Below are 22,777 nucleotides of genomic sequence, written 5' to 3' on the forward strand. Positions count from 1 at the left end.
CAGTCTCATAATAAAATAAAAAAATCAAATAGTTATATAGAACCATGGCTATCAGTTATCAGTTACTTAGCCATCAGAACTTAGTACTTCAATTTCAGTCTAATTCAGATAGAGGTTATATGCACAGTATTGCATAGTCAGTATGATCAGTAGTTATAATTTTGCATGCACTCTTATTTAGTTATTTCATGATGTTCACTCAGTCAGTTATCATCTCATGCATATGAACCCATGTTTATCAGCTTGTCTCACTTAGCATACAAGCATATTCCAAGTACTGACGCATTCTCTTTCTTTTGAGCTATAATGTCTCATACCATAGGTTCAGATGCACGAGCTCCTAACCGTACTTAGCAGCTCAGGTTATCAGCAACAGTTATAGTGGTGAGTCCTAATATTTTGAGGATAGATTTATTTATTTCAGCATTCCAGTAGTTCAGTAGGTTCGGTAGTCGGAGTTAGTTGGGGACTTATCCCATCAAATCCATATTCAGATAGTTAGAGGCTTTCAAACTAGACTATTTCAGATAGATATTTAATTTTTCAGTATTATTATCAGTATTCAGTATTTGTTTTTAGTTTATGAACCTTATGGAAATTTCAGCCTAATTTTCGCATATATTTTCAATATTATTATTATTTAATGCTCACAGTAGGTACCAGTGATGGGTTAACTTATGGTCCTTCAAGATTGTAAGCACCGTGTGATGCCCAGGGTGTAGTCTCGAGGCATTACAAATGTAGTATCAGAGCCTAAGGTTAAACAGAGTCCTAATGAGTCTGAAAGATCATCAGAGTTTTGTACATGGGTGTGTAGCGTGCCACTCTTATGGAAAAGAGGCTATAAGGCATTTTTAGGAAAATTTCATTTATTTTAGTATTCATGTCGTGTGAGTGAGCATGAGCTCAAGTAAAACTTTCTGTCTAATCCAATTTTCCCTTCTATTTACAAAACATGTGTAATACCCCATACTCTTCTTAGCTTAAATTCATCCTTAAACTGTTAAGGGATAGCTTCCAAACTGAATAGCATTTATTTCATGTAGAAAATTGAATAAGTTTTCCATTGATAACAAATTTACCTAATTCCGACACTCGATGAAGGAGTTAAGACATTTTTAAGTTAACAGTATTCCACCTTGGTAGTCACCACATCGCGGAGATGGTTAAATTCATAATTTTCATTTTCTAGTGGACCTCCACAATATTGGCACATCACGGAGAGGTCCATTTTCTCATTTTTCAATTTTCAGTAGTCCAACGCTATAGTGGTACGTCGCGTCGAAGGCTAAAATGGCATTCCTATAGGGCACCGCGATGGTGGTGCATCGCATTGAAGTTCTAGGTCCTAATTATCAAAATCCAGTGGGACAACGCGATAGCTCTACGTAGTGGAGGCCCCCGATTTTCCAATCGTTAAATTCTACTGAGCCACCATGATAATGGCGCATCGCGGTGGCCCATTAAATTGGGACCCCAATTACGTTTTTCCAGTTTTCTTTAGGGGTTTAAAGAGGGTATTTTGGACTTTTTCCAAGCTCCCAATCCATCCAAAACACAATATTTTTCATACTCAAAGCTCTTGGTGCTTATTATTCATCATTCTCTTCAAAAGAAAAATCCTAAATCTCCAAAACTTCTTCTCCAAGAAATCAAAATTCTCCATTGATTCTCCAAGTAAGCTTTAAATTGAGGATTTCAAGGGCAAGAAAATCAAGAACCCACTATCAAGAAGCCAATAGGAATCCAAAATTCAAGGTTCCTTCATTTAATCATCTAACAAGGTATGTAGGGGGTTTCAACAAGGATCTCCTTTCATCCTTGTGCCCAAAATTAGTTTTCAATCACAAATTTACATAATTATGAATAAGATTACATGAGATTTGAATTAGGGTTCATACCCATTATTTCTATTTGCAAAGTTTTGAGATTTTGAGATATTTTGAAAATGAAGTGCATGTCTATTTTCATATTTTCAAACCTATTGCAGTAAATTATAGATTTTGAGATGAATGGTCATTGTTTTCATTATCAAGCATGATTATTATGATGTTTAGATATGAGTTTGATACATGGATTATTACCCTAAGATTGAATATTGTTATTTTGAGAAACATGATGCTTTAGGCATCTTATGAGCTAATTATATCAAATTTATAATAAATTTTTTATCTTTTGATCCTCAGATGAGTTTTGAAATATACTGTACAGATTTATTAAAAATTACAGAAAGCAAAATAGCTTCATTTACATATTTATTCAGATAAATGCATAATTGGTTTCATAATAAACCCTTATGCGAGTTTTAAAGTAGATTTCCATGAGATGAGCGTAGCAAATTAAAGGGAGTAGTATTTAGTATCTATTTGGGTATGATTCCAAAGTCTCATGCCCCATAACTATATGCCACCATAGGATTAAGATTAAGTGCCCATAGTGAGCAGAGTTGTGATCACTTAAGTTGACGTTATACTCACTGGCAAGAGTATGACACCTCTCCCTAACGTGAAGTTTCTTTCTTAGGAGGACTAGACATCGGACTCCATGTAGCTCGCATAGTTTATGTCGATTAAGAGAACCTCCCTATCAGTAAGGATTTTCAGAATAGTTTTAAAGTATTTCTCCCTAAAAGTTTAAAAGCTTAACAACAATGGTTTTAAGATGAAGTATTCTCCTTAATAGTAAAAGAAAAACAAAAAAACTTTTAGAAAACTAAGTGTAAAGGCTCATAAGTTTTACTCAGATTAAACCTTACAAAAAACAATAGCTACAGATTTTAGCTTTCAGTTTTTAGATTCAGTAATGAGTCCTTCCACACTTAGATAGATTGATTTAAAGGGAGAATACATGTATAACTTTTAAAACTGCTCACAAGATTTATAAAGTATGTTTTGCTTCTTATTGCTACATATTTTAGTATTTCAGATATTCCATCTTATGTGAGTCATTTACATTTAACATGCATTATTTTATAAATAATGATTATGAGATGATGTTTTACTTATACATATCACCCCCATATACTCAGTACTAATCCATATATACGTTTATGTACTATATTGTCTCATAATGTAGGTTCAGGTGCTTAGTGTCAGCAGCGTGAGTAGTTTGAGCAACTTCATCTACATCCGACAGTTGGTGAGTCCTCATAGTTTGGGGACTTATTTATTCAGATTTTGTAGTTTATCAGTTTATGATATTAGCATTTCCTTTCAGACAGTTCAAGTTAGCTAAGGGTTTGTCCAGTGACTCTAGTTTTAGCAGTAGAGGCTTGTCAGACTATTAGTTTTGATGCAGATTATTCAGTTTTGATATTTTAGATGTTATGTTCAGATTATTCTCAGATATACAAATAGTTTCCATATTCTAGTATGACTTTTATGTCTATATTTACATTATTATAAGGTTTAGGCTTAGTAGCATGTTGACAAGTTAGCTTAAGGCTACTCATAGTCTTAAGAATCGTATGATATCTCGGGATCAGATTTTGGGGTATTACAAACTTGGTATAAGAGCCTAAGGTTTTAAAAGTCTTAGGGAGTTAGACAAGCCATGTTACATAGAGTCTTGGTCATGAGTGTGAAGCATACTATATTTATGAATAAGAAGCTACAGAACATTCTTAGGGAAATCATATCTTTCTTTCATGATCTATCGTGCTTACAGTATCTTTATCTACTTTTAACTTGTGCTTTCATGTGACAGTTGAAAATGCCTCCTCGTTGAGTTATTTCCCATAGAAATAATAACCAACCACCTCTGCCCGCTGATTCTTTGAACAAGAATGTGTCATATGTAAAATTTTAGGCTGCCTTTCTAGCATTAGCCCAAGCTGTGACAGCTAATGTTCAGGGCAACCGTCAGGCTGCAGTCCTACCTTACCAAGATGAGGACCTATCCGTATCTAGAATTTAGGATTTTATGAGAATGAACCCATTAGAGTTCTTTAGGTCAAAGGCAGGTGAGGACCCATAGTTGTATCTTGATGAGGTGAAGAAGATTACCCAAATTATGCATATTTTGAAGATGAGAGTGTAGAATTGGCATCCTATAGGCTTAAGAATATTGCATGTGACTGGGTAGTGATGTGGAAGAAGAGTAGAGGGAAGAACGCAGCTCCCATGATTTGATAGATGCTCCAAGATACATTTCTAAATAAGTTCTTCCCATGTGAGATGAGGGAAGCTAAGGTAGAAGAATTCATGAACCTGAGGTAGGGCTTAATGACGGTGAAGGAGTATTGCCTCAAGTTCGGCAAGTTATCTAAGTATGCTCCCTGATTAGATGGCTGACCCTAGGTCAAGCATGAGTAAGTTCATGATTGGAGTGTCTAGATTAGTTGTCAAAGAGTGTAGGACTGCCATGCTTATTAGAGACATAGATCTTGCAATATTGATGATGCATGCTCTGCATATTGAGGAAGAGAAGTTGAAGAAAAGAAGTTGAAGAAAAGTGAGAGGGGAAATAAGAAAGCTAGAATAGGGCAAATTGATTATGGCTAGAATAGATTTAGAGGAGAAAATCATTCGCAGTTTCAAAATTGTTCATCCATGCCAGCACCATCTTCAACTAGTGTTCCCACTCCCAAAGGTAAACAGGAGAAGTGGGGTAAGTCTTCTATATCCAGATCTTAGAATAATGTAAGTGGGAGACCTCGTTGTCCACATTATGCTAAGTATGGTAGAAATCATCCTAGGGAGTGCTTGGCTTGACAGAAGGGTTGTTTTAGTTGTGGTAAGTCGGGTCACGAAATTAAAGATTGCCTGGATTTTTAGCAAAAAAATAGAGATATTCGTGCCCAGACTTAGGCTTCTAGTGCACTAGCTCCTTTAGGTCATCTAGTTCCTCCTCAGGGCGCATCATCCAGTACCGGTGGCGGTTTGCATCAGAATCAATTCTATGCTTTACCATCTCGCCAGGAGTAGAAAGATTTACCAGATATGGTTACGGGTATGCTTCGTGTCTTTCATCTTGATTTTTATGTGTTGTTAGACCCTGGGTGAAGTATCTCTTATGCGACCCCATTAGTTGCAATAAATTTGAGATAAGTTCTAAGAAGATCCCTAAGCCTTTCTTGGTTTTTACTCCAATAGGTAACTCAGTTGTAGCTAAAAATCTATAAAAAGTCCTATCACTATCCTTCATAAAGTCATGTTAGTAGACCTAATAGAGTTAGATATGGTTTACTTTGATCTTATTCTTGGTATGTATTGGCTTCATTCCTATTATGCATCTATAGATTGTCACACCGTGTGGTGAAATTTCAATTTCCCGACAAGCTAGTCTTTAAGTGGTCAGGTAATTCAGTGTCTCCCAAAAACCATTTCATATCCTATCTTAATGCCAAAAAGTTGATTTCCAAAGGATGTATCTATCATCTTGTTCAAGTTAAGGACACTAAGTCTGAGACTCCAACAATTCAGTCAGTCAATGTAGTTAATAAGTTTCCTAATGTCTTTCTCAAGGATTTTCCAAGGGTACCTCCCAACAGGAAAATAGAATCTAGTATTGACCTTCTTCCCAATTCTCAGCCTATTTCTATAACTCTATATCATATGACTCTCTCTGAGCTTAAAGAGTTGAAAGAGCAACTCAAAGATCTCTTAGATAAAGGTTTTATAAGGCCTAGTGTTTTTCCTTAGGGCTCTCTCATTCTATTCGTGCGAAAGAAAGATGGTTCTTTGCGTATGTGTATTTAGTATCACCAGTTGAATAAAGTTACTGTCTAAAATAAATATCTTCTTCCTAGAATTGATGACTTATTTGATCAACTCCAAGATGCAAGTTATTTTTTGAAGATAGACCTTAGATCCGGCTATCACCATCTTAAGGTAAGAGAGAGTTATATTCCAAAGCCAGCCTTCAGAACTCGTTATGGCCATTTTGAGTTTCTGGTCATGTCCTTCGAGCTAACTAATGCCCCCGTAACCTTCATGGACTTGATAAACATAGTGTTCAAATAGTATCTGTACATGTTTGTCATAGTCTATATCGATGATATTCTTGTCTACTCTCGTAGTGAGGATGATCATGTAGACCATCTTACAATTGTGTTGCAAGCTCTTAGAGATCACTAGTTTTTTACCAAATTCAGCAAGCGTGAATTTTGGCTAAGGTCAGTAGCTTTCCTTAGTCATATCGTTTCCAGTAAGGGTATTAGAGTTGATCCACAAAAGATAGAAGCCATAAGAAATTGGCCTAGACCTATTTCCCCATCAGACATTAGGTGTTTCTTAGGTCTAGTTGGTTATTACAGATGTTTTGTTGAGGGTTTCTCTTCTATCGCATCTCCTATGTCTAGATTGAACCAAAAGAAAGTTAAGTTTCAGTGGTCAGATTCTTGCGAGAAGAGTTTTTAGAAATTGAAGACTCGACTCACTTCAGCCCTAGTTCTACCATTACTCGATGGTACAAATGGTTTTGTGGTGTATTGTGATGCCTCCAGAGTTGTTTTGGGTTGTATGTTGACGCAGAAAGGTAAGTTCATAGCCTATGCCTCTAGACAACTTAAGCATCATAAAAAAAATTACCCAACCCATGATCTTGAATTAGCTGCTATGGTGTTTGCTTTAAAAATCTGGAGACATTATATTTATGGGGTGCACGTTGATGTGTTCACGGATCATAAAAGCTTGCAGTATGTGTTTACTTAGAGGGAGTTGAATCTCTGTGAGAGAAGGTGGTTGGAGTTGCTGAAGGATTATGATATGAGTGTGTTATATAATCCGAACAAGGCCAATGTAGTGGCAGACGCCCTTAGTAGATTGTCTATGGGTAGTATTGCTTATGTGGAGAATGATAAGAAAGAGTTAGCCCAATAATTTCACCATTTAGCTAGATTGGGTGTTAGGTTGGTTGACTCCACTAATAGGAATATTTGGGTTCAGAGTAGTTCTGAATCTTCCTTAGTTTTGGAAGTGAAGGAGAAGAAAGACATGGATCCTAGTTTGGTCAAACTGAAGGAGTCGGTTATAGACCAAAGGGTAGAGGTTTTCTCTCAAGGGGGAGATGGCGTGTTGAGATACCAAAGTAGATTGTGTGTCCCTTGTGTTGATAATTTAAGGTAGCGAATCATGGTGGAAGTGCATGGTGCGCGTTATTCTATTCATCCAGGTGCTACTAAGGTGTACCGCGACTTATAGGAAATCTATTGGTAGAGTGCTATGAAAAGTGACATAGCAGATTTCATAGCAAAGTGTGCGACTTATCAACAAGTTAAGGTAGAGCACCAAAGGCCTCATTATATGTTGTAAGAGTTTGGTATCCCCACTTGGAAGTGGGAAGAGGTGAATATGGATTTATGAGTAGTTTACCACATTCGCATCTTCATCACGATTCGATTTGGGTTATTATAGATAGATTGACTAAGTCAATGCATTTCTTGCCAGTTCATACATCGTATACAGCTGAGGATTATGCTAAGATGTATATCTGAGAGATGGTTAGATTGCATGGAGTTCCTTTGTCTATCGTCTTATATAGGGGTACTCAGTTTACCTTTTAGTTTTAGAAAGCTTTTTAGAAGGGTCTTGGTACCAAAGTTCATCTTAGTTCAGCCTTTCATTCATAGATAAATAGTTAGGCAGAAAGGACTATTCAAACTTTAGAGGATATGTTGAGGGAATGTGTTTTTGATTTTAAAGGTAGTTGGGATGAGCATTTGCCATTGATTGAGTTTGCCTATAATAACAATTATCATAATAGTAATCATATGGCTCCATTTGAGGTTCTCTATGGGCGGAGATATAGATCGTCGGTTGGTTAGTTTGAAATAGGTGAGGCCGCTTTTATTGGGCCAGACATGGTGTTTAAAGCCATGGAGAAAGTTCAGTAAACTAGAGAGAGATTAAAAGCATCCCAGAGTCATCAGAAATCCTATGTAAACATAAGAAGAAGAGATCTTAAGTTTGAGGTTGATGCTCTTGTGTATTTGAAAGTTTCACCGATGAAAGGGGTGAAGATATTTGGCAAGAAAGGGAAGTTTAGTCCTCGTTATATAGGTTTCTTCCATATTTTGAGTCGTGTTGGGAAGGTGGCGTAAGAGCTTGAGCTACCTGCAGATTTATCCTCTATTCATCCAGTATTCCATATGCCCTTGTTGAAAAAGTGCATGGACGATTCAACTGTTGTAGTTCCTCTAAAAAATATAGATATTTAGAATAGCCTTTCGTATGAAAAATTTCCAGTAGAGATTCTTGCTCATCAGATCCATAGACTAAGGAACAAAGAAGTTTCCTTGGTCAAAGTTCTATGGAGAAATTATTCCATTGAGGGCGCTACTTGGGAAGCACAAGCATACATGCATACCAAGTATCCTCATCTCTTCTCCACAAACTCAGATTCAGCTGAAGGTAATAGTTTTCCTTCATTCAGTCTTTTCCCATTCTCAGACTCAACTATGTAGTTATTTTCTTGAGAATTCATGCACTTATAGATCAGTTCAGTAGCTCATTATATTTGACATTTAGACATTCAGTTTATTTCAGTTGTGCATGATAGCTTATAGCTTTAGATTCCTCTGTATTTTTAGTTTAATTAGCTACATTCGAGGACGAATATCCCCAAGGGGGAGATATTGTAATACCCTGTACTCTTCTTACCTTAAATTTGTCCTTAGAATGTTAAGGGATAGCTTCCAAACTGAACAGCATTTATTTCGTGTCATTTTCCAGTGGACCTCCACGATATTAGCACATCATGGAGGGGTCTATTTTCCTATTTGTTGATTTCCAGTAGTCCAATGCTATAGTGGCGCATTGCGCCAAAGGCCAAAATGGCATTTTTATAGGGCACCGCGATGGTGGTGTGTTGCGTTGAAGTTCCAGGTCCCAATTGTCAAAATCCAATGGGATAACGGGATAGATCCGCGTCGTGGAGGCCCTAAATTTTCCAATCATCACATTCCAATGAGCCACCGCGATAGTGGCATATCATGGTGGCACATTAAATCGTGACCCCAGTTACATTTTTCTAGTTATGTTTAGGGGTTTAAAGAGGGTATTTTGAGCTTTTTCCAAGCTCCCAATCAGTCCAAAACATAAGACTTTTCATACTCAAAGCACGTGGTGATCATCATTCATCATTCTCTTCAAAAAAAAATCCAAGAAATCAAAATCCTCCATTGATTCTACAAGAAAGACTAAAAGTGGGGATTTCCAAGGCAAGAAAATCAAGAACCCGTCATCAAGAACCCAATAGGAATCCAAAATTCAAGGTTCCTTCATCTAAACATGTAACAAGGTATATGGGGTTTTTCAATAAGGATCTTCTTTCATCCTTGTGCCCAAAATTAGTTTTCAATACCAAATTTACATGACTTTGAATAAGATTACATGAGATTTGTATTAGGGTTCATACCCATTATTTCTATTTACAAAGTTTTGAGATTTTGAGATATTTTGAAGATGAAGTGCATGTCTATTTTCATAGTTTCATGCCTATTGCAGTAAATTACAGATTTTGAGATGAATGGTTATTGTTTTCACTATCAAGCATGATTATTATGATGTTTTAACATGAGTTTGATACATGGGTTATTACCCTAAGATTGAATATTATTATTTTGAGAAAGATGATACTTTAAGCATCTTATGAGCTGATTATATCAAATTTACAATAAATTTTTGATCTTTTGATCCTCAGATAAGTTTTGAAATCCACTATATAGATTTATTAAAGATTACAGAAAGCAAAATAGCTTCATTTACATATTTATTCAAATAAATGCATAACTAGTTTCATAATAAACCCTTATGCGAGTTTTAAAGTGATTTCTATGAGATGAGCGTAGCAAATTAAAGGGATTAGTATTTAGCACCGAGTTAGGTATGATTCCAAAGTCTCATGCTCCAGAACTACAAGCCACCATAGGATTGAAAATAAGTGCCCATATTGGGCAGAGTAATGATCACTTAAGCTGAGGTTATACTCGCTGGAAAGAGTACAGCACCTCTTCCTAACGTGAGGGTTCTTTCTTAGGAGAACTAGACGTCGGACTCTATGTAGGTCACATGGTTTATGTCGATTAAGAGAACCTCCCTATAAGTAAGGATTTGCAGAACAATTTTAAAGTATTTCTCCCTAAAATTTTAAAAGCCTAACAACAATGGTTTTAAGATGAAGTATTCTCCTTAATAGTAAAAGAAGAATAGAAAAACTTTAGGAAAACTAAGTGTAAAGGCTCACAAGTTTTACTCAGATTAAAACTCAAAAAAAGAATAGCTACAGAGTTCACCTTTCAATTTTTAGATTCAATAGTGAGTCCTTCCACACTTAGACAGAATGATTTAAATGGAGAATACAAGTATAACTTTTAGAACTAAATGTTAGGGCTCACAAGATTTATAAGTATGTTTTTCTTCTTATTGCTACATATTCCAGTATTTCAAATATTCCAGCTTATGTGAGTTATTTACATTTAGCATGCATCATTTTATAAATGAGAGTTATGAGATGTTTTACTTCTGCATATCACTCCCATATACTCAGTACATCCTCTAAGTATCGATCCATATATACGTCTATGTGCTATATTGTCTCATAATGTAGGTTCAGGTGCTCAGTGCCAGCAACGTTAGTAGTTTGAGCATCTCCATCTACATTCGATAGTTGGTGAGTCGTCATTGTATGGGGACTTCTTCATTCAGATTTTGTAGTGTAGAATTTTATGAGATTTAGCATTTCCTTTCAGACAGTTCGAGTTAGCTGGGGGTTTGTGCCAGTGACTCTCTAGTATTAGAAGTAGAGGCTTGTTAGACTACTAGTTTTGATGCAGATTATTCAATTTTGATATTTAGATGTTATGTCCAGATTATTCTCAGATATTACAAAAAGTTACCATATTCTAGTATAACTTTTTTGTCTATATTTCCATTATTATAAGGTTTAGGCTCATTAGCATGCAGACAGGGTTAGATTAAGGCTACTCATAGTATTGAGCACCATGTAATGTCTCTGAATCAGATTTTAAGGTGTTACAACATGCCTCCCAAAAATACTAACAAAATAAAAATTGAAAGTCAACCAGCACCTCCGCCCGTTTAAGAAGATCCCCTGAATGAGCATGTTTCACACGCAGAATTCAAAGCAACTATCACCACTCTAGCTCTTTATATGGAAACCCAGAATAAATGCCCAGTTGCTATCCAGGCCAACCCAGTGGCCAATATGGCTGCAGTTAGAATTCAAAACTTCACCCGAATAAACCCTCCTTCATTTTCAGGGTCTAAGTCGAAAGAGGACCCACAGGATTTCTTGACATGGTACGAAAGGTCACAGATATTATGGGGGTAACTTTTAGTGAGAGTACTGAGTTAGCTTCCTATCAATTGCAAGATGTGGCTTATACATGGTTGTAATACCCCATACTTTTTCCTAACTTATTTCATCTTAAGAATGTCTAGTATTAGCTTCTAAATTGAAGTATGATTATTCCATGAGGAATTTTTAAGATTTTCACTTTTTTTCATGTGGGAAATTCAATAAGCTTTCTATCAATATAAGATTCGCCCAAATTCGATAACCCGGTCAGAAGTTATGACTATTTCAAGTTCCCGTCATAAAATAGTGTCATATTAGTCAGTGGCGTGCCATGCCACAAGAGGAAATGGCATTTGGAAAATTCTAGTAAGGTTCCATAATTATGGCACATCGTTCCATAGCCCAAATTCAGAATTATCCGTTTTCCAGTGTCTCAGCGCGATTTCCCCCACATCGCGCCAAAGTTCTAGGTCGCAAAAGAAGGGGCAATGCTATGGCTCCACGTTGCTCCATCCCTCAGTTTCCCAATTATCAAATTCCAGTGATACGACGCGATAGCGCCGCATCACGCTAGGGGTTTAGTTCGCAAAAATTTTACTGAAATTAAATGACGCATCCAGGGTTAAAAGGGTCAACTTCTCACCCTTATTTAAGCCCTTTAACACGTGATTTAGCCACTTTTCACCTAAAATACACTCTCTTCTCTCAAAAACCTCTCAAGAACAAGCTAGGGTTTTCATAGAATATCCAACTCCAAGAAAGTTTCTCCGTCAATCTTCACTAAATCACGAACTAAGGTATGGATAATGTTCATTCATGGACTCCTTTCATCCATGAAGCCCAAGAATCCCATTTCTAAACTCAAGTTTATGTTTCTCTTATGAATTTCATGATTGGACTGATCTTGTTCATGTGGATAATGAGAAATTAAATTCTACTCCATGTTGGGTGATAAATTCTATGTGGGTTACATTATTATAGATATAGATTCGTGCAAACCTATGATTAAGCCCTTGAATGATGAAATTAAAATTGAACCATCATGTTTAATTATTGTACAATGATGTTTACATGTACCATGCCTATAATATGTTTGATTAAATTCCTAGATGAAGGAAAAGTGCCTAACTAGCATGATACCATGAAATCCCCATGTATGTACAAGTTATGCCTATCACATGTTTTGATGAAATGCTTCTATAAATGTATTATGGGTTATGATGTTAGTTATATGTTCAAGTAAGTTATGTTTGGTCAGTTTCCTTTCATCGAGTCCTGGGGGTACTCGTACCCAAAACATTAGTTGTGTGTCTAGAGATATGTCATGTTTTCATGATACTCTCAGTCAAGCTATGAATCCTTAGACTTTAAAAAATCTTATGACTCAAGAAATCTCCATGGTCTCATGAACACAGTAAGTTGTCAAATATCAGTAGTATTCCATCAAGTCAACGGAATTCATTAACTTAGCCCATGTTCAATTCAGTAAATCATGTTCAGAGTCTATTCAAATAGGAGTAGAAATTACCACCGAGTGAACCCAAGGATGGGGACACACACTATTAGATAAGAGTGTGATCCTTAGCAGTCATCCTTGGGTTCCAGAACTATGTAGCCAGCATAGGTTGAGACATCAATACTGTCGATGAGGGTTGATGAGGAGGATAAGCACTGTTAGATAAGGTCCCTACCGTTCTCGTACAGGGGACACTATCAGATGAGGGTCACCCACAGCTTATCCTTACCAATGGTTTGTTATTGACACCCTTCTAATTGGGGTTACAAATTAAAAACCAACTCAGCCATAATGGTGTATCAGGGGTATGTCAGTTAGATAACTACTTCCCACAGTTTTATGTTACAGAATCAGGACTGTCAGATATAGTCAATCAGTCTCATTAATAAATTTCAAATAGTTCTTTAGATTTTAGGATTGTTAGATACAGTCAACTCAGATAAAGTACAGAACTCAGATAGTTTCATCAGATTCAGGACTATCAGATACAGTCAATCATGTTATCAGATATATTCAGATTTAGTAATCATGTTATCATAGTATTAGTGTCAATTGTTATATCTCATGCATGTATTCTCACGCTCATGATAGTTAGTTAGATATTATCACTGTTCATGCATATAAACTCCATGCATTCAGCCTACCTCATATGCATACCAATACATTCAAAGTACTGACATATTTGCGCTATGGTGTCTTATACCATAGGTTCAGAGACATGAGCTCCAGAGTAATAGTAGATTCCAGATATCCGTAGACAAAGTTAGAAGTGAGACCTCATCATTCGAGGATATGATTATTTCCCTTTTATCTCATTAATCAGTTTATTAGTTAGAGTTAGTTGGGGACTTGTCCCATCAATTCCATATTCAAACAGTTAGAGGCTTTCGGACTAGACTATTTCAGACAGATGTTTAGTTTTTCATTATAATTATCAATATTTAGTATTTGTTTTCAGTTTATGAATCTTATGGAAATTTTAGCCTAACTTCTGCATATATTTTCAGTATTATTATTATTCAGTGCTCACAATAGGTACCAGTCATAGTTTAGCTTGTGGTTCTTCGGGAGTGTAAGCATCGTGTGATGCTCTGGGTGTAGTCTCTGGGCATTACATATGACGTACTAAATGTATACATCTCCTCCAACTTAATAGCTTGTAATAGCAAGACCTACAGTAACTATCCTACTCCAATACTGTGGCTCATCGAACGGAGGAGTCCATAAGGGATTTAGGATATCTATATACACTTCCTGGTCCAAACATGGACTTTCATAATCCTTCATTCCAAATCTACTCCATCCAGTACTAGATATCTCTCCTCGGCTTGAGCCAAGTAGATGATTCATATCCCATTCCATTCCAATGGCTCAACCAATTATATATATATATATATATATATATATATATATATGTGTGTGTGTGTGTGTGTATGTGTGTGTGTGTGTTTGTATATGTATGTCTGTGTGTGCGCGTGTGTATATATAAATATATATATATATATATATAGAGAGAGAGAGAGAGAGTATCACAAGGAATGTGGAACTCAAACTGAAACTCAATGAGTGAATATATTTATATCCATTGCCTGAGATCAAATCGGAGACATAAATAGTATAGTAATTTAGAAAGGGTCGGAGTTTATTTTAATTAAAGTGAGCAAGTAGCAGTAAAAAAGAGTGGATCAAAAATGGACCGGAACAATCTCGGTCTAAATTTTCAATGTAATATAATTAATTTAAAATATCTCTGTCCTTTAATAAGAGTGGTATAACTTCTGTTTTAAGAAAATAATTTAAAAGTGGGACAGGTTAGAATAAATCCCTTTTAAGAAAACGGTAGTAAGATCATGGTTTTAGCTTTGAATCGTACCACTAGATAGATGTAAATGTGCCTAGCTGTATGGATGACATCACCAGTATCCAAATAATACAACCATAAGCAACTATAAACAACAACAACATCCTTACAGGGTAAAGAATACTAAACTGGTGTCCAGCTTGTATCGTAATAATGGCCTGTAGGTTAGGGCCCAACAATATGTACCTCAACAAGATATTGATGCCATAAACAAAAAAACTAAGGTAAACAAGGAATAAGTTTACTAGAAGGGTCTAATAGAAAAATATCCCTCAAAATATAAAGTAATATGATACAACTTTTACTAAGGATCTCTTTTGCAAATCTATGGTTAGTCAACTCTATAATCAGGTGTAATAGTATCCTACAGCCTTAACAAGTATTCTAGGATAAGGTTTAGGCTACATTTATATCTTAAAACCCCTAATTAGGCCAATTCTTGATATATCTAGGTATAAACATAACCTATAATTCCTACCTAGCACGCGATATATACAATATACAATTTCACAGATAAAAGTAGACCAAAGCCTACCTCGACGCCGAACCACAGCCTCAAACCAACCATGAATCGCTCATCTTTTCTCTATAATCTCAAAATTATGTCACACTATAAGAAAACATAATCTAGACATTGATACGAGTAAAACCATATCCCTATTGAAGTATAAAACTTTGAGCCTAAAATCAGATGAAAAATAGGCCACTGGGGCTTGCTAATGGAATTGTAAAATTTAATTTGACGCAAGGTCCCTCAGAGGACAAGGAATGCTTGCTTAAAAGTTAAGCATGAGTAGATTTTTGCTTGGGGCTCAAATAAGCACCAATAGTTAAGGAAAAATAAGAGAGAAAAATCAAGAATTTTTGGATAATCAGGACAGAAACATAGAAAGGAGGTATTTGGGACTAATCAACTCAACAACCACTACACGCTCCCAACTCTAATTTATGATTTCCCATGAATTTTTAACCGCTTGGGACCTTTAATGATAGAAAAAGTCCAAAAAATAGGCTAAGGATTGAGCATGAGAAAATACAAAGCGGCTGCTAGGGTTCTTTGTGAACGCCTCCATCGTAAATATAGGATTAGTCTAGGATAAGACTTTACGAATACAGTCGGTCCCCCGCAAATGCAATGAATAAAGATGAGTTGTCTAGGCTGGCTTACCCTTCGTGAATGCAACTACTGACTCAAAAATGTGGAGGTTAAGATCCTTAACCTTCGCAAATATAGCTAAGGCCTCATAAAGGCAAAGGCCAAGATTGGCTTACACAAGATGTTGTGAACCAGTAGTGTCACCAAGTTCTCAAGGACATTGGCCAAGGGTTCGGGATTCATTTAAAATCCTATACATGCAAAAAAACTGTGCTACAAAACCAAATTCGATTATTTTGGATCAACGAAACCGTTAAAATTTCCTTTCAAGGTCATTTCAATTAAATATGGGCCCCACACCCATAGTTCTATTTTCACCAAATCTACCCAATAGCCCAAATCACCATTTTTCATCATTAAAATGGTTCATAATTATTGCTAAACCGATTATAACAAGCATAAATAAAACACTCAAAATAATATCTAAATAGAGTTATTCCCACCCAAATAGCATCATTAAAACACTTTAATTTGTTGATCTTTTGCATTATTTGCTCATATATAATAAAAGTCGATCTCATAACATAGAAAAGGTAAGAAGAATATTTAAAAAGGATGCAAAAAAAAAACAGAAAAAAAATAGAGAAACCCTTTTAGAAAAAGAAATTGACAAAGAAGAAGAAAAACTGCATATTAGAATAACTATAGTCAAAAGGCTATAAAATGGAAATAAAAAAGGCGATAAGTCATGAAATGTTTAATAGGCCAAACTTTGGCCATTTATTTTTGAAAAGGTCAATCCGTGTCTTTTTTCCTTTTCCTTATATATATATATATATATTTGGAAGTATTCCAAAAAATAGACTAGTTGATAGTCCTAATTATGTCCAAAAAAAACTATTTTATCCAAAAAGAAATAAAAGATGAAATTTGTGCGCGCACATTAAGAACCCTGCTTGTAACGCCTCACAATAATTCTGTCAAAGGGGCCGGGTTGGGTCAATCCAGAACAGGCCCATGTTAGTTTATCGGGTTGTGGACCGATCCGATTTCGGGCCTGTTTAAATGGGTCAGTCCGGTACCGAGCCAAACAGTTTATTTTAAAAATAAACTGGGACTAGCCTATTATACTTAGACTGGTCCAATCTGGGTCAACCCGGTCAAAACCGGTGCAGACCTAAAACAAAGAAATTAAAATTTAAAAGGTTTTTCTCCAATATACACTATATATACCCACCTATATACATTTTAAATACGTTAAATAATATACACACAATATATATACACTCGATATATACTACATTAGAATTTAGAAAACATATATACACACACATGTATACGACTATACGTTAAATATATATACTACTTTAGAGTCTATAGAAAATATATACACATATATACGTACCATGCAATATATGTACTACTTTAAATAATATACATACAATATATACACACTATATATATAGTTATATATTACTTTATAAAACATATACACATGTATACGTTAAATATATATACTACTTTAGAGTGTATACAAAATATTTACACATATATACGTACGATTACGATATAATATATGCAGTACTTTAAATAATATACATACAACATATACACACTATATATATACTACTTTATAAAACATATACACATGTATACGTTACATATATACTACTTTAGAGTCTATAGAAAATATATACACATATAAGCGTTTCATACAATATATGTGCTACTTTAAATAATATACATACAACATATACATACTATATAGTATATATATAGTTATATAGTACTTTATAAAACACATACACATGTATACTTTAAATATATATACTACTTTAGAGTGTATACAAAATATGTACACATATATACGTATGATTACGATTTAATATATGTACTACTTTAAACAATATACATACAACATATACACACTATATGTACTACTTTATAAAATATATACACATGTATACGTTAAATATATGCTACTTTAGAGTCTACATAAAATATATACGCATATATACATACCATACAATATGTACTACTTTATATAATATAGACACAGCATATATACACTATATATATACTACTTTAGAAAATATTAACACATCTATACGTTAAATATATATACTACTTTAAAGTGTATACAAAATATGTACACATGTATTACGATTTAGAGACTATAAAAAATATGCTACTTAATATAATTATACTTGAGGTTTTGAACTTAAAAAAAAATTATTTTTTCATTATGTGTATATATGTTTGTTATGTTTAATTGTTTATTACTTAGTGTAAAGCTTAATAGTAAATTAGTAATATATTAAAACTAAGTATTTAATTTAAACTAGAAATTCAATTTAAATAGAAAAAATTACAAAGGAGTGAATGAATGTTATATTTTATTGATTGCAAAATGATCCAAAATTTATAATGTACATGAATGAAAAATTTACAAATTTTACATTATTTTTTCTAACTCATCCATGTTAATATTAACGGGAACTGGCATAGGACAGTCAAAATCAATGGGGGCAAACCCATGCATTGGACTTGATTGTGTTGAGTTCTCCCTTGAAGTCATAATTTCTTCAAGATTCTGTTCGTCTTTCGGCTCCATCTCTATTCCTTGATTTCTTCATTCCACTCTAATCCAACCTCTAAGGCAAACTAGAACATTCATAGCATTGCTTCCCAATGAGTGTCGGTTGTCTCCAAGACGTTGTCATCCCTGACTAAAAGTTCTCTCCGATGTAATGGTTGACATTGAAACATTGAATATATCTTTAGCTAATCTTAAAAGCACAGGATATTGTTTTTTATTATTCTTCCACCAATCCAACGTATTGATCCGTCGTCTACGATCCTCTATTGGTGTTCGAAGATAATACTTAAGCTCTTTCTAAGAAGTTGTTGTCTATGTTCCCGCTTCAATACTGTTTCAAATATTTAAATCATAAAAGTGATCAGAAAAACCACTATGTGCCGGCGTTTTAGAAGATGATGGCTCCTCGGGAGGATGAGGAGCGATAGTTGAAGTGATATTTGTCGGTATATCTACATCAAGTAAATCAACATAATGGTTATATAATTTTTCTATGTAAATATTCGCATCACTCATTGTTGTATACAAATCTGGTTGTTCTTGTTCTTCATCTTCAGATTCAGGTTAAACATTCTTCTCTAAGTTAGGATAAATAAGAGAACTAAAGTGGCACATAGTATTATATTTCATACATGAATTTAGTATAGCCCCAACTAAGTAAATAGAGGGAATCAAAAAAAATATTTTTTAAATTTAGCAAACATAGCACCAACAGCTTCTTTGTAGCCTTCTTTATTCTTATATTCTTTAAGCAAAGCAGAAATATCGGCTATATATGCTAAAATATTACAAATAGTAGGATAATAAGTATCAAAAAATTCAACTGTAGCTATATAAATTTTTTTCAAAAACTTAACAAGATCATCAATTACAACCCAAACAGAATCATGTAGCATACATTCAGCTGAATCAACAAATGAACCACAATATTGGTTAAAAGTTAGTGAATAGGAACTCTATAAGCATGACAAGTTTTTAAATAATCATATGTAGCATTCAATCTGGCATCACATTCTTCACGCATCAATATCGGTCTAAGTCCATTTTGTTCACATTTAACTTTAAATTCTCTAATTCTTTTTTTTCGATTATTTCCTTGAATAAAACCAACAGCAAGCCGAATTTTTTCAATATAAAGCTCAAAAAATTCAAGATCATCTCTTACGATTAAATTATATATATGACAAGCACACTTAACATGAAATATTTCAAGTAACGGCGGAGAGAGATCATCTTTTAACTTTTCAATAGCAGTCTTGTTGTTAGAAGTATTATCAAAAGCAATACATAAGATTTTTCTTTCAATACCATAAAATTCTACAACTTTACTAATCGATTCAAAAATAAATTCTCCAGTATGTCCACGATCTTCATCATACAAAAAAGCTAGAATATGTTTTTGTATAACAAAATTACTATCTATCTAGTGACAAGTAATGGTTAAATAATTATTTTTATTAATAGCACAACCACGATCAGAAGTTAGGGTCATTCTACATTGAATATTTTTTAACAATGTAGATAAATAATAAACATATTGTGAATAAAGTCTAAAAATATCAACCCGACAAATATTTTTAGGAATACTATTAAACATTGGATTATAAATTGCTTGAATATACTGAATAAAAGAATCCGAAGAAGAAAAAGTGAAAGGCAAACAACCCACAGCTATCATTTTGCTAATTCTTTCGGGCCCCTCAATTTATTATAATTCTTAGTTAACTGACCGGTTGTCGGATTCATTCTAGTTTGTATTGGCCCACCAACAGCCTCACCACCTTTTGCAATATGAAACTCTCTAGCGTGATTATCTCTTATATGTCTCATCAACAAACCCATACCCCCTTGATTGCCTCCTCTTTTATGCTCATATATTTGTTGACAACTATTGCATTGCACCTTAGTCTATCCTTCTAAAGGTGTTAAAAAATTGTCATGCAATACTAGTTTTTCTACGAGTATTAGGGACAACGGGAGGATGGGGAGGAAGATTAACTGATTCAGATCTAACATTAGTATTTTCTACTGCGAATGTCTCACCAATATTTTCATTATCTTCATCTAAATTAACCGCATCTACTTCATTTTCTTCTTCTATACCGTAATTTTTCTGAGCTTCTAAATAATCCATATCGTGAGCACCTACACCTACTTCTTCCTCAAAAGGCTGACTAAGCGGTACCTGAGGCACACAAATATATCTACTACTTGAACTACCTCTACTGCCACTAATTTACCTTTTTACTATCACTACCACTTTCGTGAAAAAAAAATTTGACACTTTTATCGAGGTTTCTTAATTTATCCATAGTATAAATCAAACTAAAAAAAATTCAAAATACACAAAAATAATAAAAATAAATATTCAACAATTAATACACTAATTAAAAAATTAAAAGTAAAAGATAGAACGACAATATCAAATTTTGAAAGTATCTAAAAGTTACGACTTTAGAAAACTTCCACTCATATTTGTAATCGCAAAATTAAAATATAAAATTGAGCCGTTAGGAGATATTTAGAATATTTGAGAGAGAATGAGATTTGAGAGGATGAGAATTGTGTGAAAAATGATTTGAAAGTGTATAATATTTATAGGAAATTTTTTGAATTAAAATAAAATATTTTAAATTTAATTTTTTCTTTTTTGAAAAAAAATTTGGGTCATATGGCCGTTGGAGGCTCCAAACAGCTATATAGCCGTTGGGCCCAACGGTTCATTGGCCCAAAACGGCTAGTTTTCTCAATTTTTTTTTAAAAAATTATTATCGGATCGGGTCGGGCAATCATTGGACCTGGTTTGGGTTGACTTTGGGTCGGGTCAACCGGGTCCAAAATAAAAAATGGTCTAGCCCGGGATCGTTAGCCCATTAGCCCGTAGGCTCACCGGGTCAGGTTTTACTGGGCCGAATGGGCTTACCGGGTCGGGTCAACACAACCTATTTAATAGGCTTACCTCACAATAATAACTAAAAATTATACAAATACACAACTTATGTTTTCAATATTACAAAAAATCTCAATTTCTTAAACATATTACAAAAATCCTAATATATACACAGAATGTTATGTATATGTCTACTATGTTATGTATATTAAGAGGGAGAGAAAGTAAAATAATTAAAAAGTGGGAAAAAGTGTAATTAAGGTTGGTATTATGTTATTTATTCCAATAATAACTCTCACAGCTAGCACCATCAAATTCTATATATAATCAACCTCTTCGCATCTTCTTTATTCAACTTATTCTTGATATGCTGCTGACTGCCATGTCCTCTTATTCCTTTACATAAGTTCAAATTCTTTTCTTTTTTCTTAAAATTCAGTTATTCTCTTCTTGATAAAATTTGTCTGCGGTGATGAAGCAATTTGTGGACTAGAGTTTCTGATCCTTGGGGGATTCAAACCTCTGATTGGTTGAAGACAAACCCTTGGCTGTCTGAGCACACTCTTTTTATCATTTTTTTTCATTTTGGGGAGGGGGGGGGGGGGGGGCGTTTTTTTTTTAAAAAAAATGCATTCTTATAACTTGTTGAAAAAAGTCGATTTTATATTTAATGGATGTTATGTTGTCGTATTTTAAGTTGGAGAGAGAAGGGCTTATGATGATAACTAAAATTATCTTAGCGAATTTCAGAGAAATTTAATTATCAGTGATCTGATTGTTACACACACTGAGGTGCTTCTTTAATCCATTTTCTTTTTCAAGTAGTTAGAGATTGTTTGGGTAGAGGGATAAAAAATAAATATGCTCAATTAGTCTTCTTGGTGTTGTAATGTTAATTTTATTTCATAATGGGAGCGAGATAATAATCTTGAAATAACTAATCTCTAGATAATAATTTTTTTCTCAATCAAACGAGCCCATAAAGTTTTCTAATAAATCTCGTTACAGATAATAATGCTATGATGAGGATGAATACCATATGGTGTTTGAGGGAAGTGGAAGACGGTTATTCATAGCTTTCTCCATCAGCCTATTTAATTAAACTTCTTCTCCTTCCACTTAGCATTGTTTCTTCCCCTATATGAATCTCTACAGCTGCTTTTATTAATTTGTTTGTGTGATAGTTGTATGAAAAAGGCAATAAATTAGTCTCTTGTGCGCTTTGTCGATAGTGTATTCAGCTCTGTACGTTGCCAATAATGAAATGGGGCTGAGATCTGGCATGTACACTATTTCCGTGTCTTGTGCATTCAGATGCCTCTACATTGAATATTTCATGTCATTAAAAAAGTATCTCATAAATTTATTTTAAAAGAACTGATGCACTGATTGTAATTTACTGCAAATGAAATGGGAATCAAACAGAGTTGCATATAGAAAAAGAAGCCAGGAGTCATAAACTCCATTTTCTGTCTCAAGACTCATTTTCTTTTTACCTTGTTAAGTACGTTCAAAAAGAATAAATATTTTTATATTTAATAACTAATTTTAAAATG

At 34.3% G+C, this 22,777-nt stretch overlaps 3 non-coding genes across 3 annotated transcripts; all 3 read left to right on the top strand.

Annotated features, from left to right (window-relative positions):
• Positions 1-21,681: 21,681 nt before the first annotated feature.
• On the top strand, positions 21,682-21,785 carry LOC124899136. The gene has a single exon (XR_007056274.1). It is a non-coding gene; the product is annotated as a small nucleolar RNA Z157/R69/R10 (small nucleolar RNA).
• A 145-nt stretch (positions 21,786-21,930) lies between these two features.
• LOC124899138 lies at positions 21,931-22,017 on the top strand. Its single transcript, XR_007056276.1, has one exon. It is a non-coding gene; the product is annotated as a small nucleolar RNA R11/Z151 (small nucleolar RNA).
• Positions 22,018-22,234: 217 nt separating this feature from the next.
• LOC124899139 lies at positions 22,235-22,348 on the top strand. The gene has a single exon (XR_007056277.1). It is a non-coding gene; the product is annotated as a small nucleolar RNA Z152/R70/R12 (small nucleolar RNA).
• Positions 22,349-22,777: the final 429 nt, after the last annotated feature.

The sequence above is a fragment of the Capsicum annuum genome, chromosome 5, assembly GCF_002878395.1.
Source record: "Capsicum annuum cultivar UCD-10X-F1 chromosome 5, UCD10Xv1.1, whole genome shotgun sequence".
NCBI classification, from domain to species: domain Eukaryota; kingdom Viridiplantae; phylum Streptophyta; class Magnoliopsida; order Solanales; family Solanaceae; genus Capsicum; species Capsicum annuum.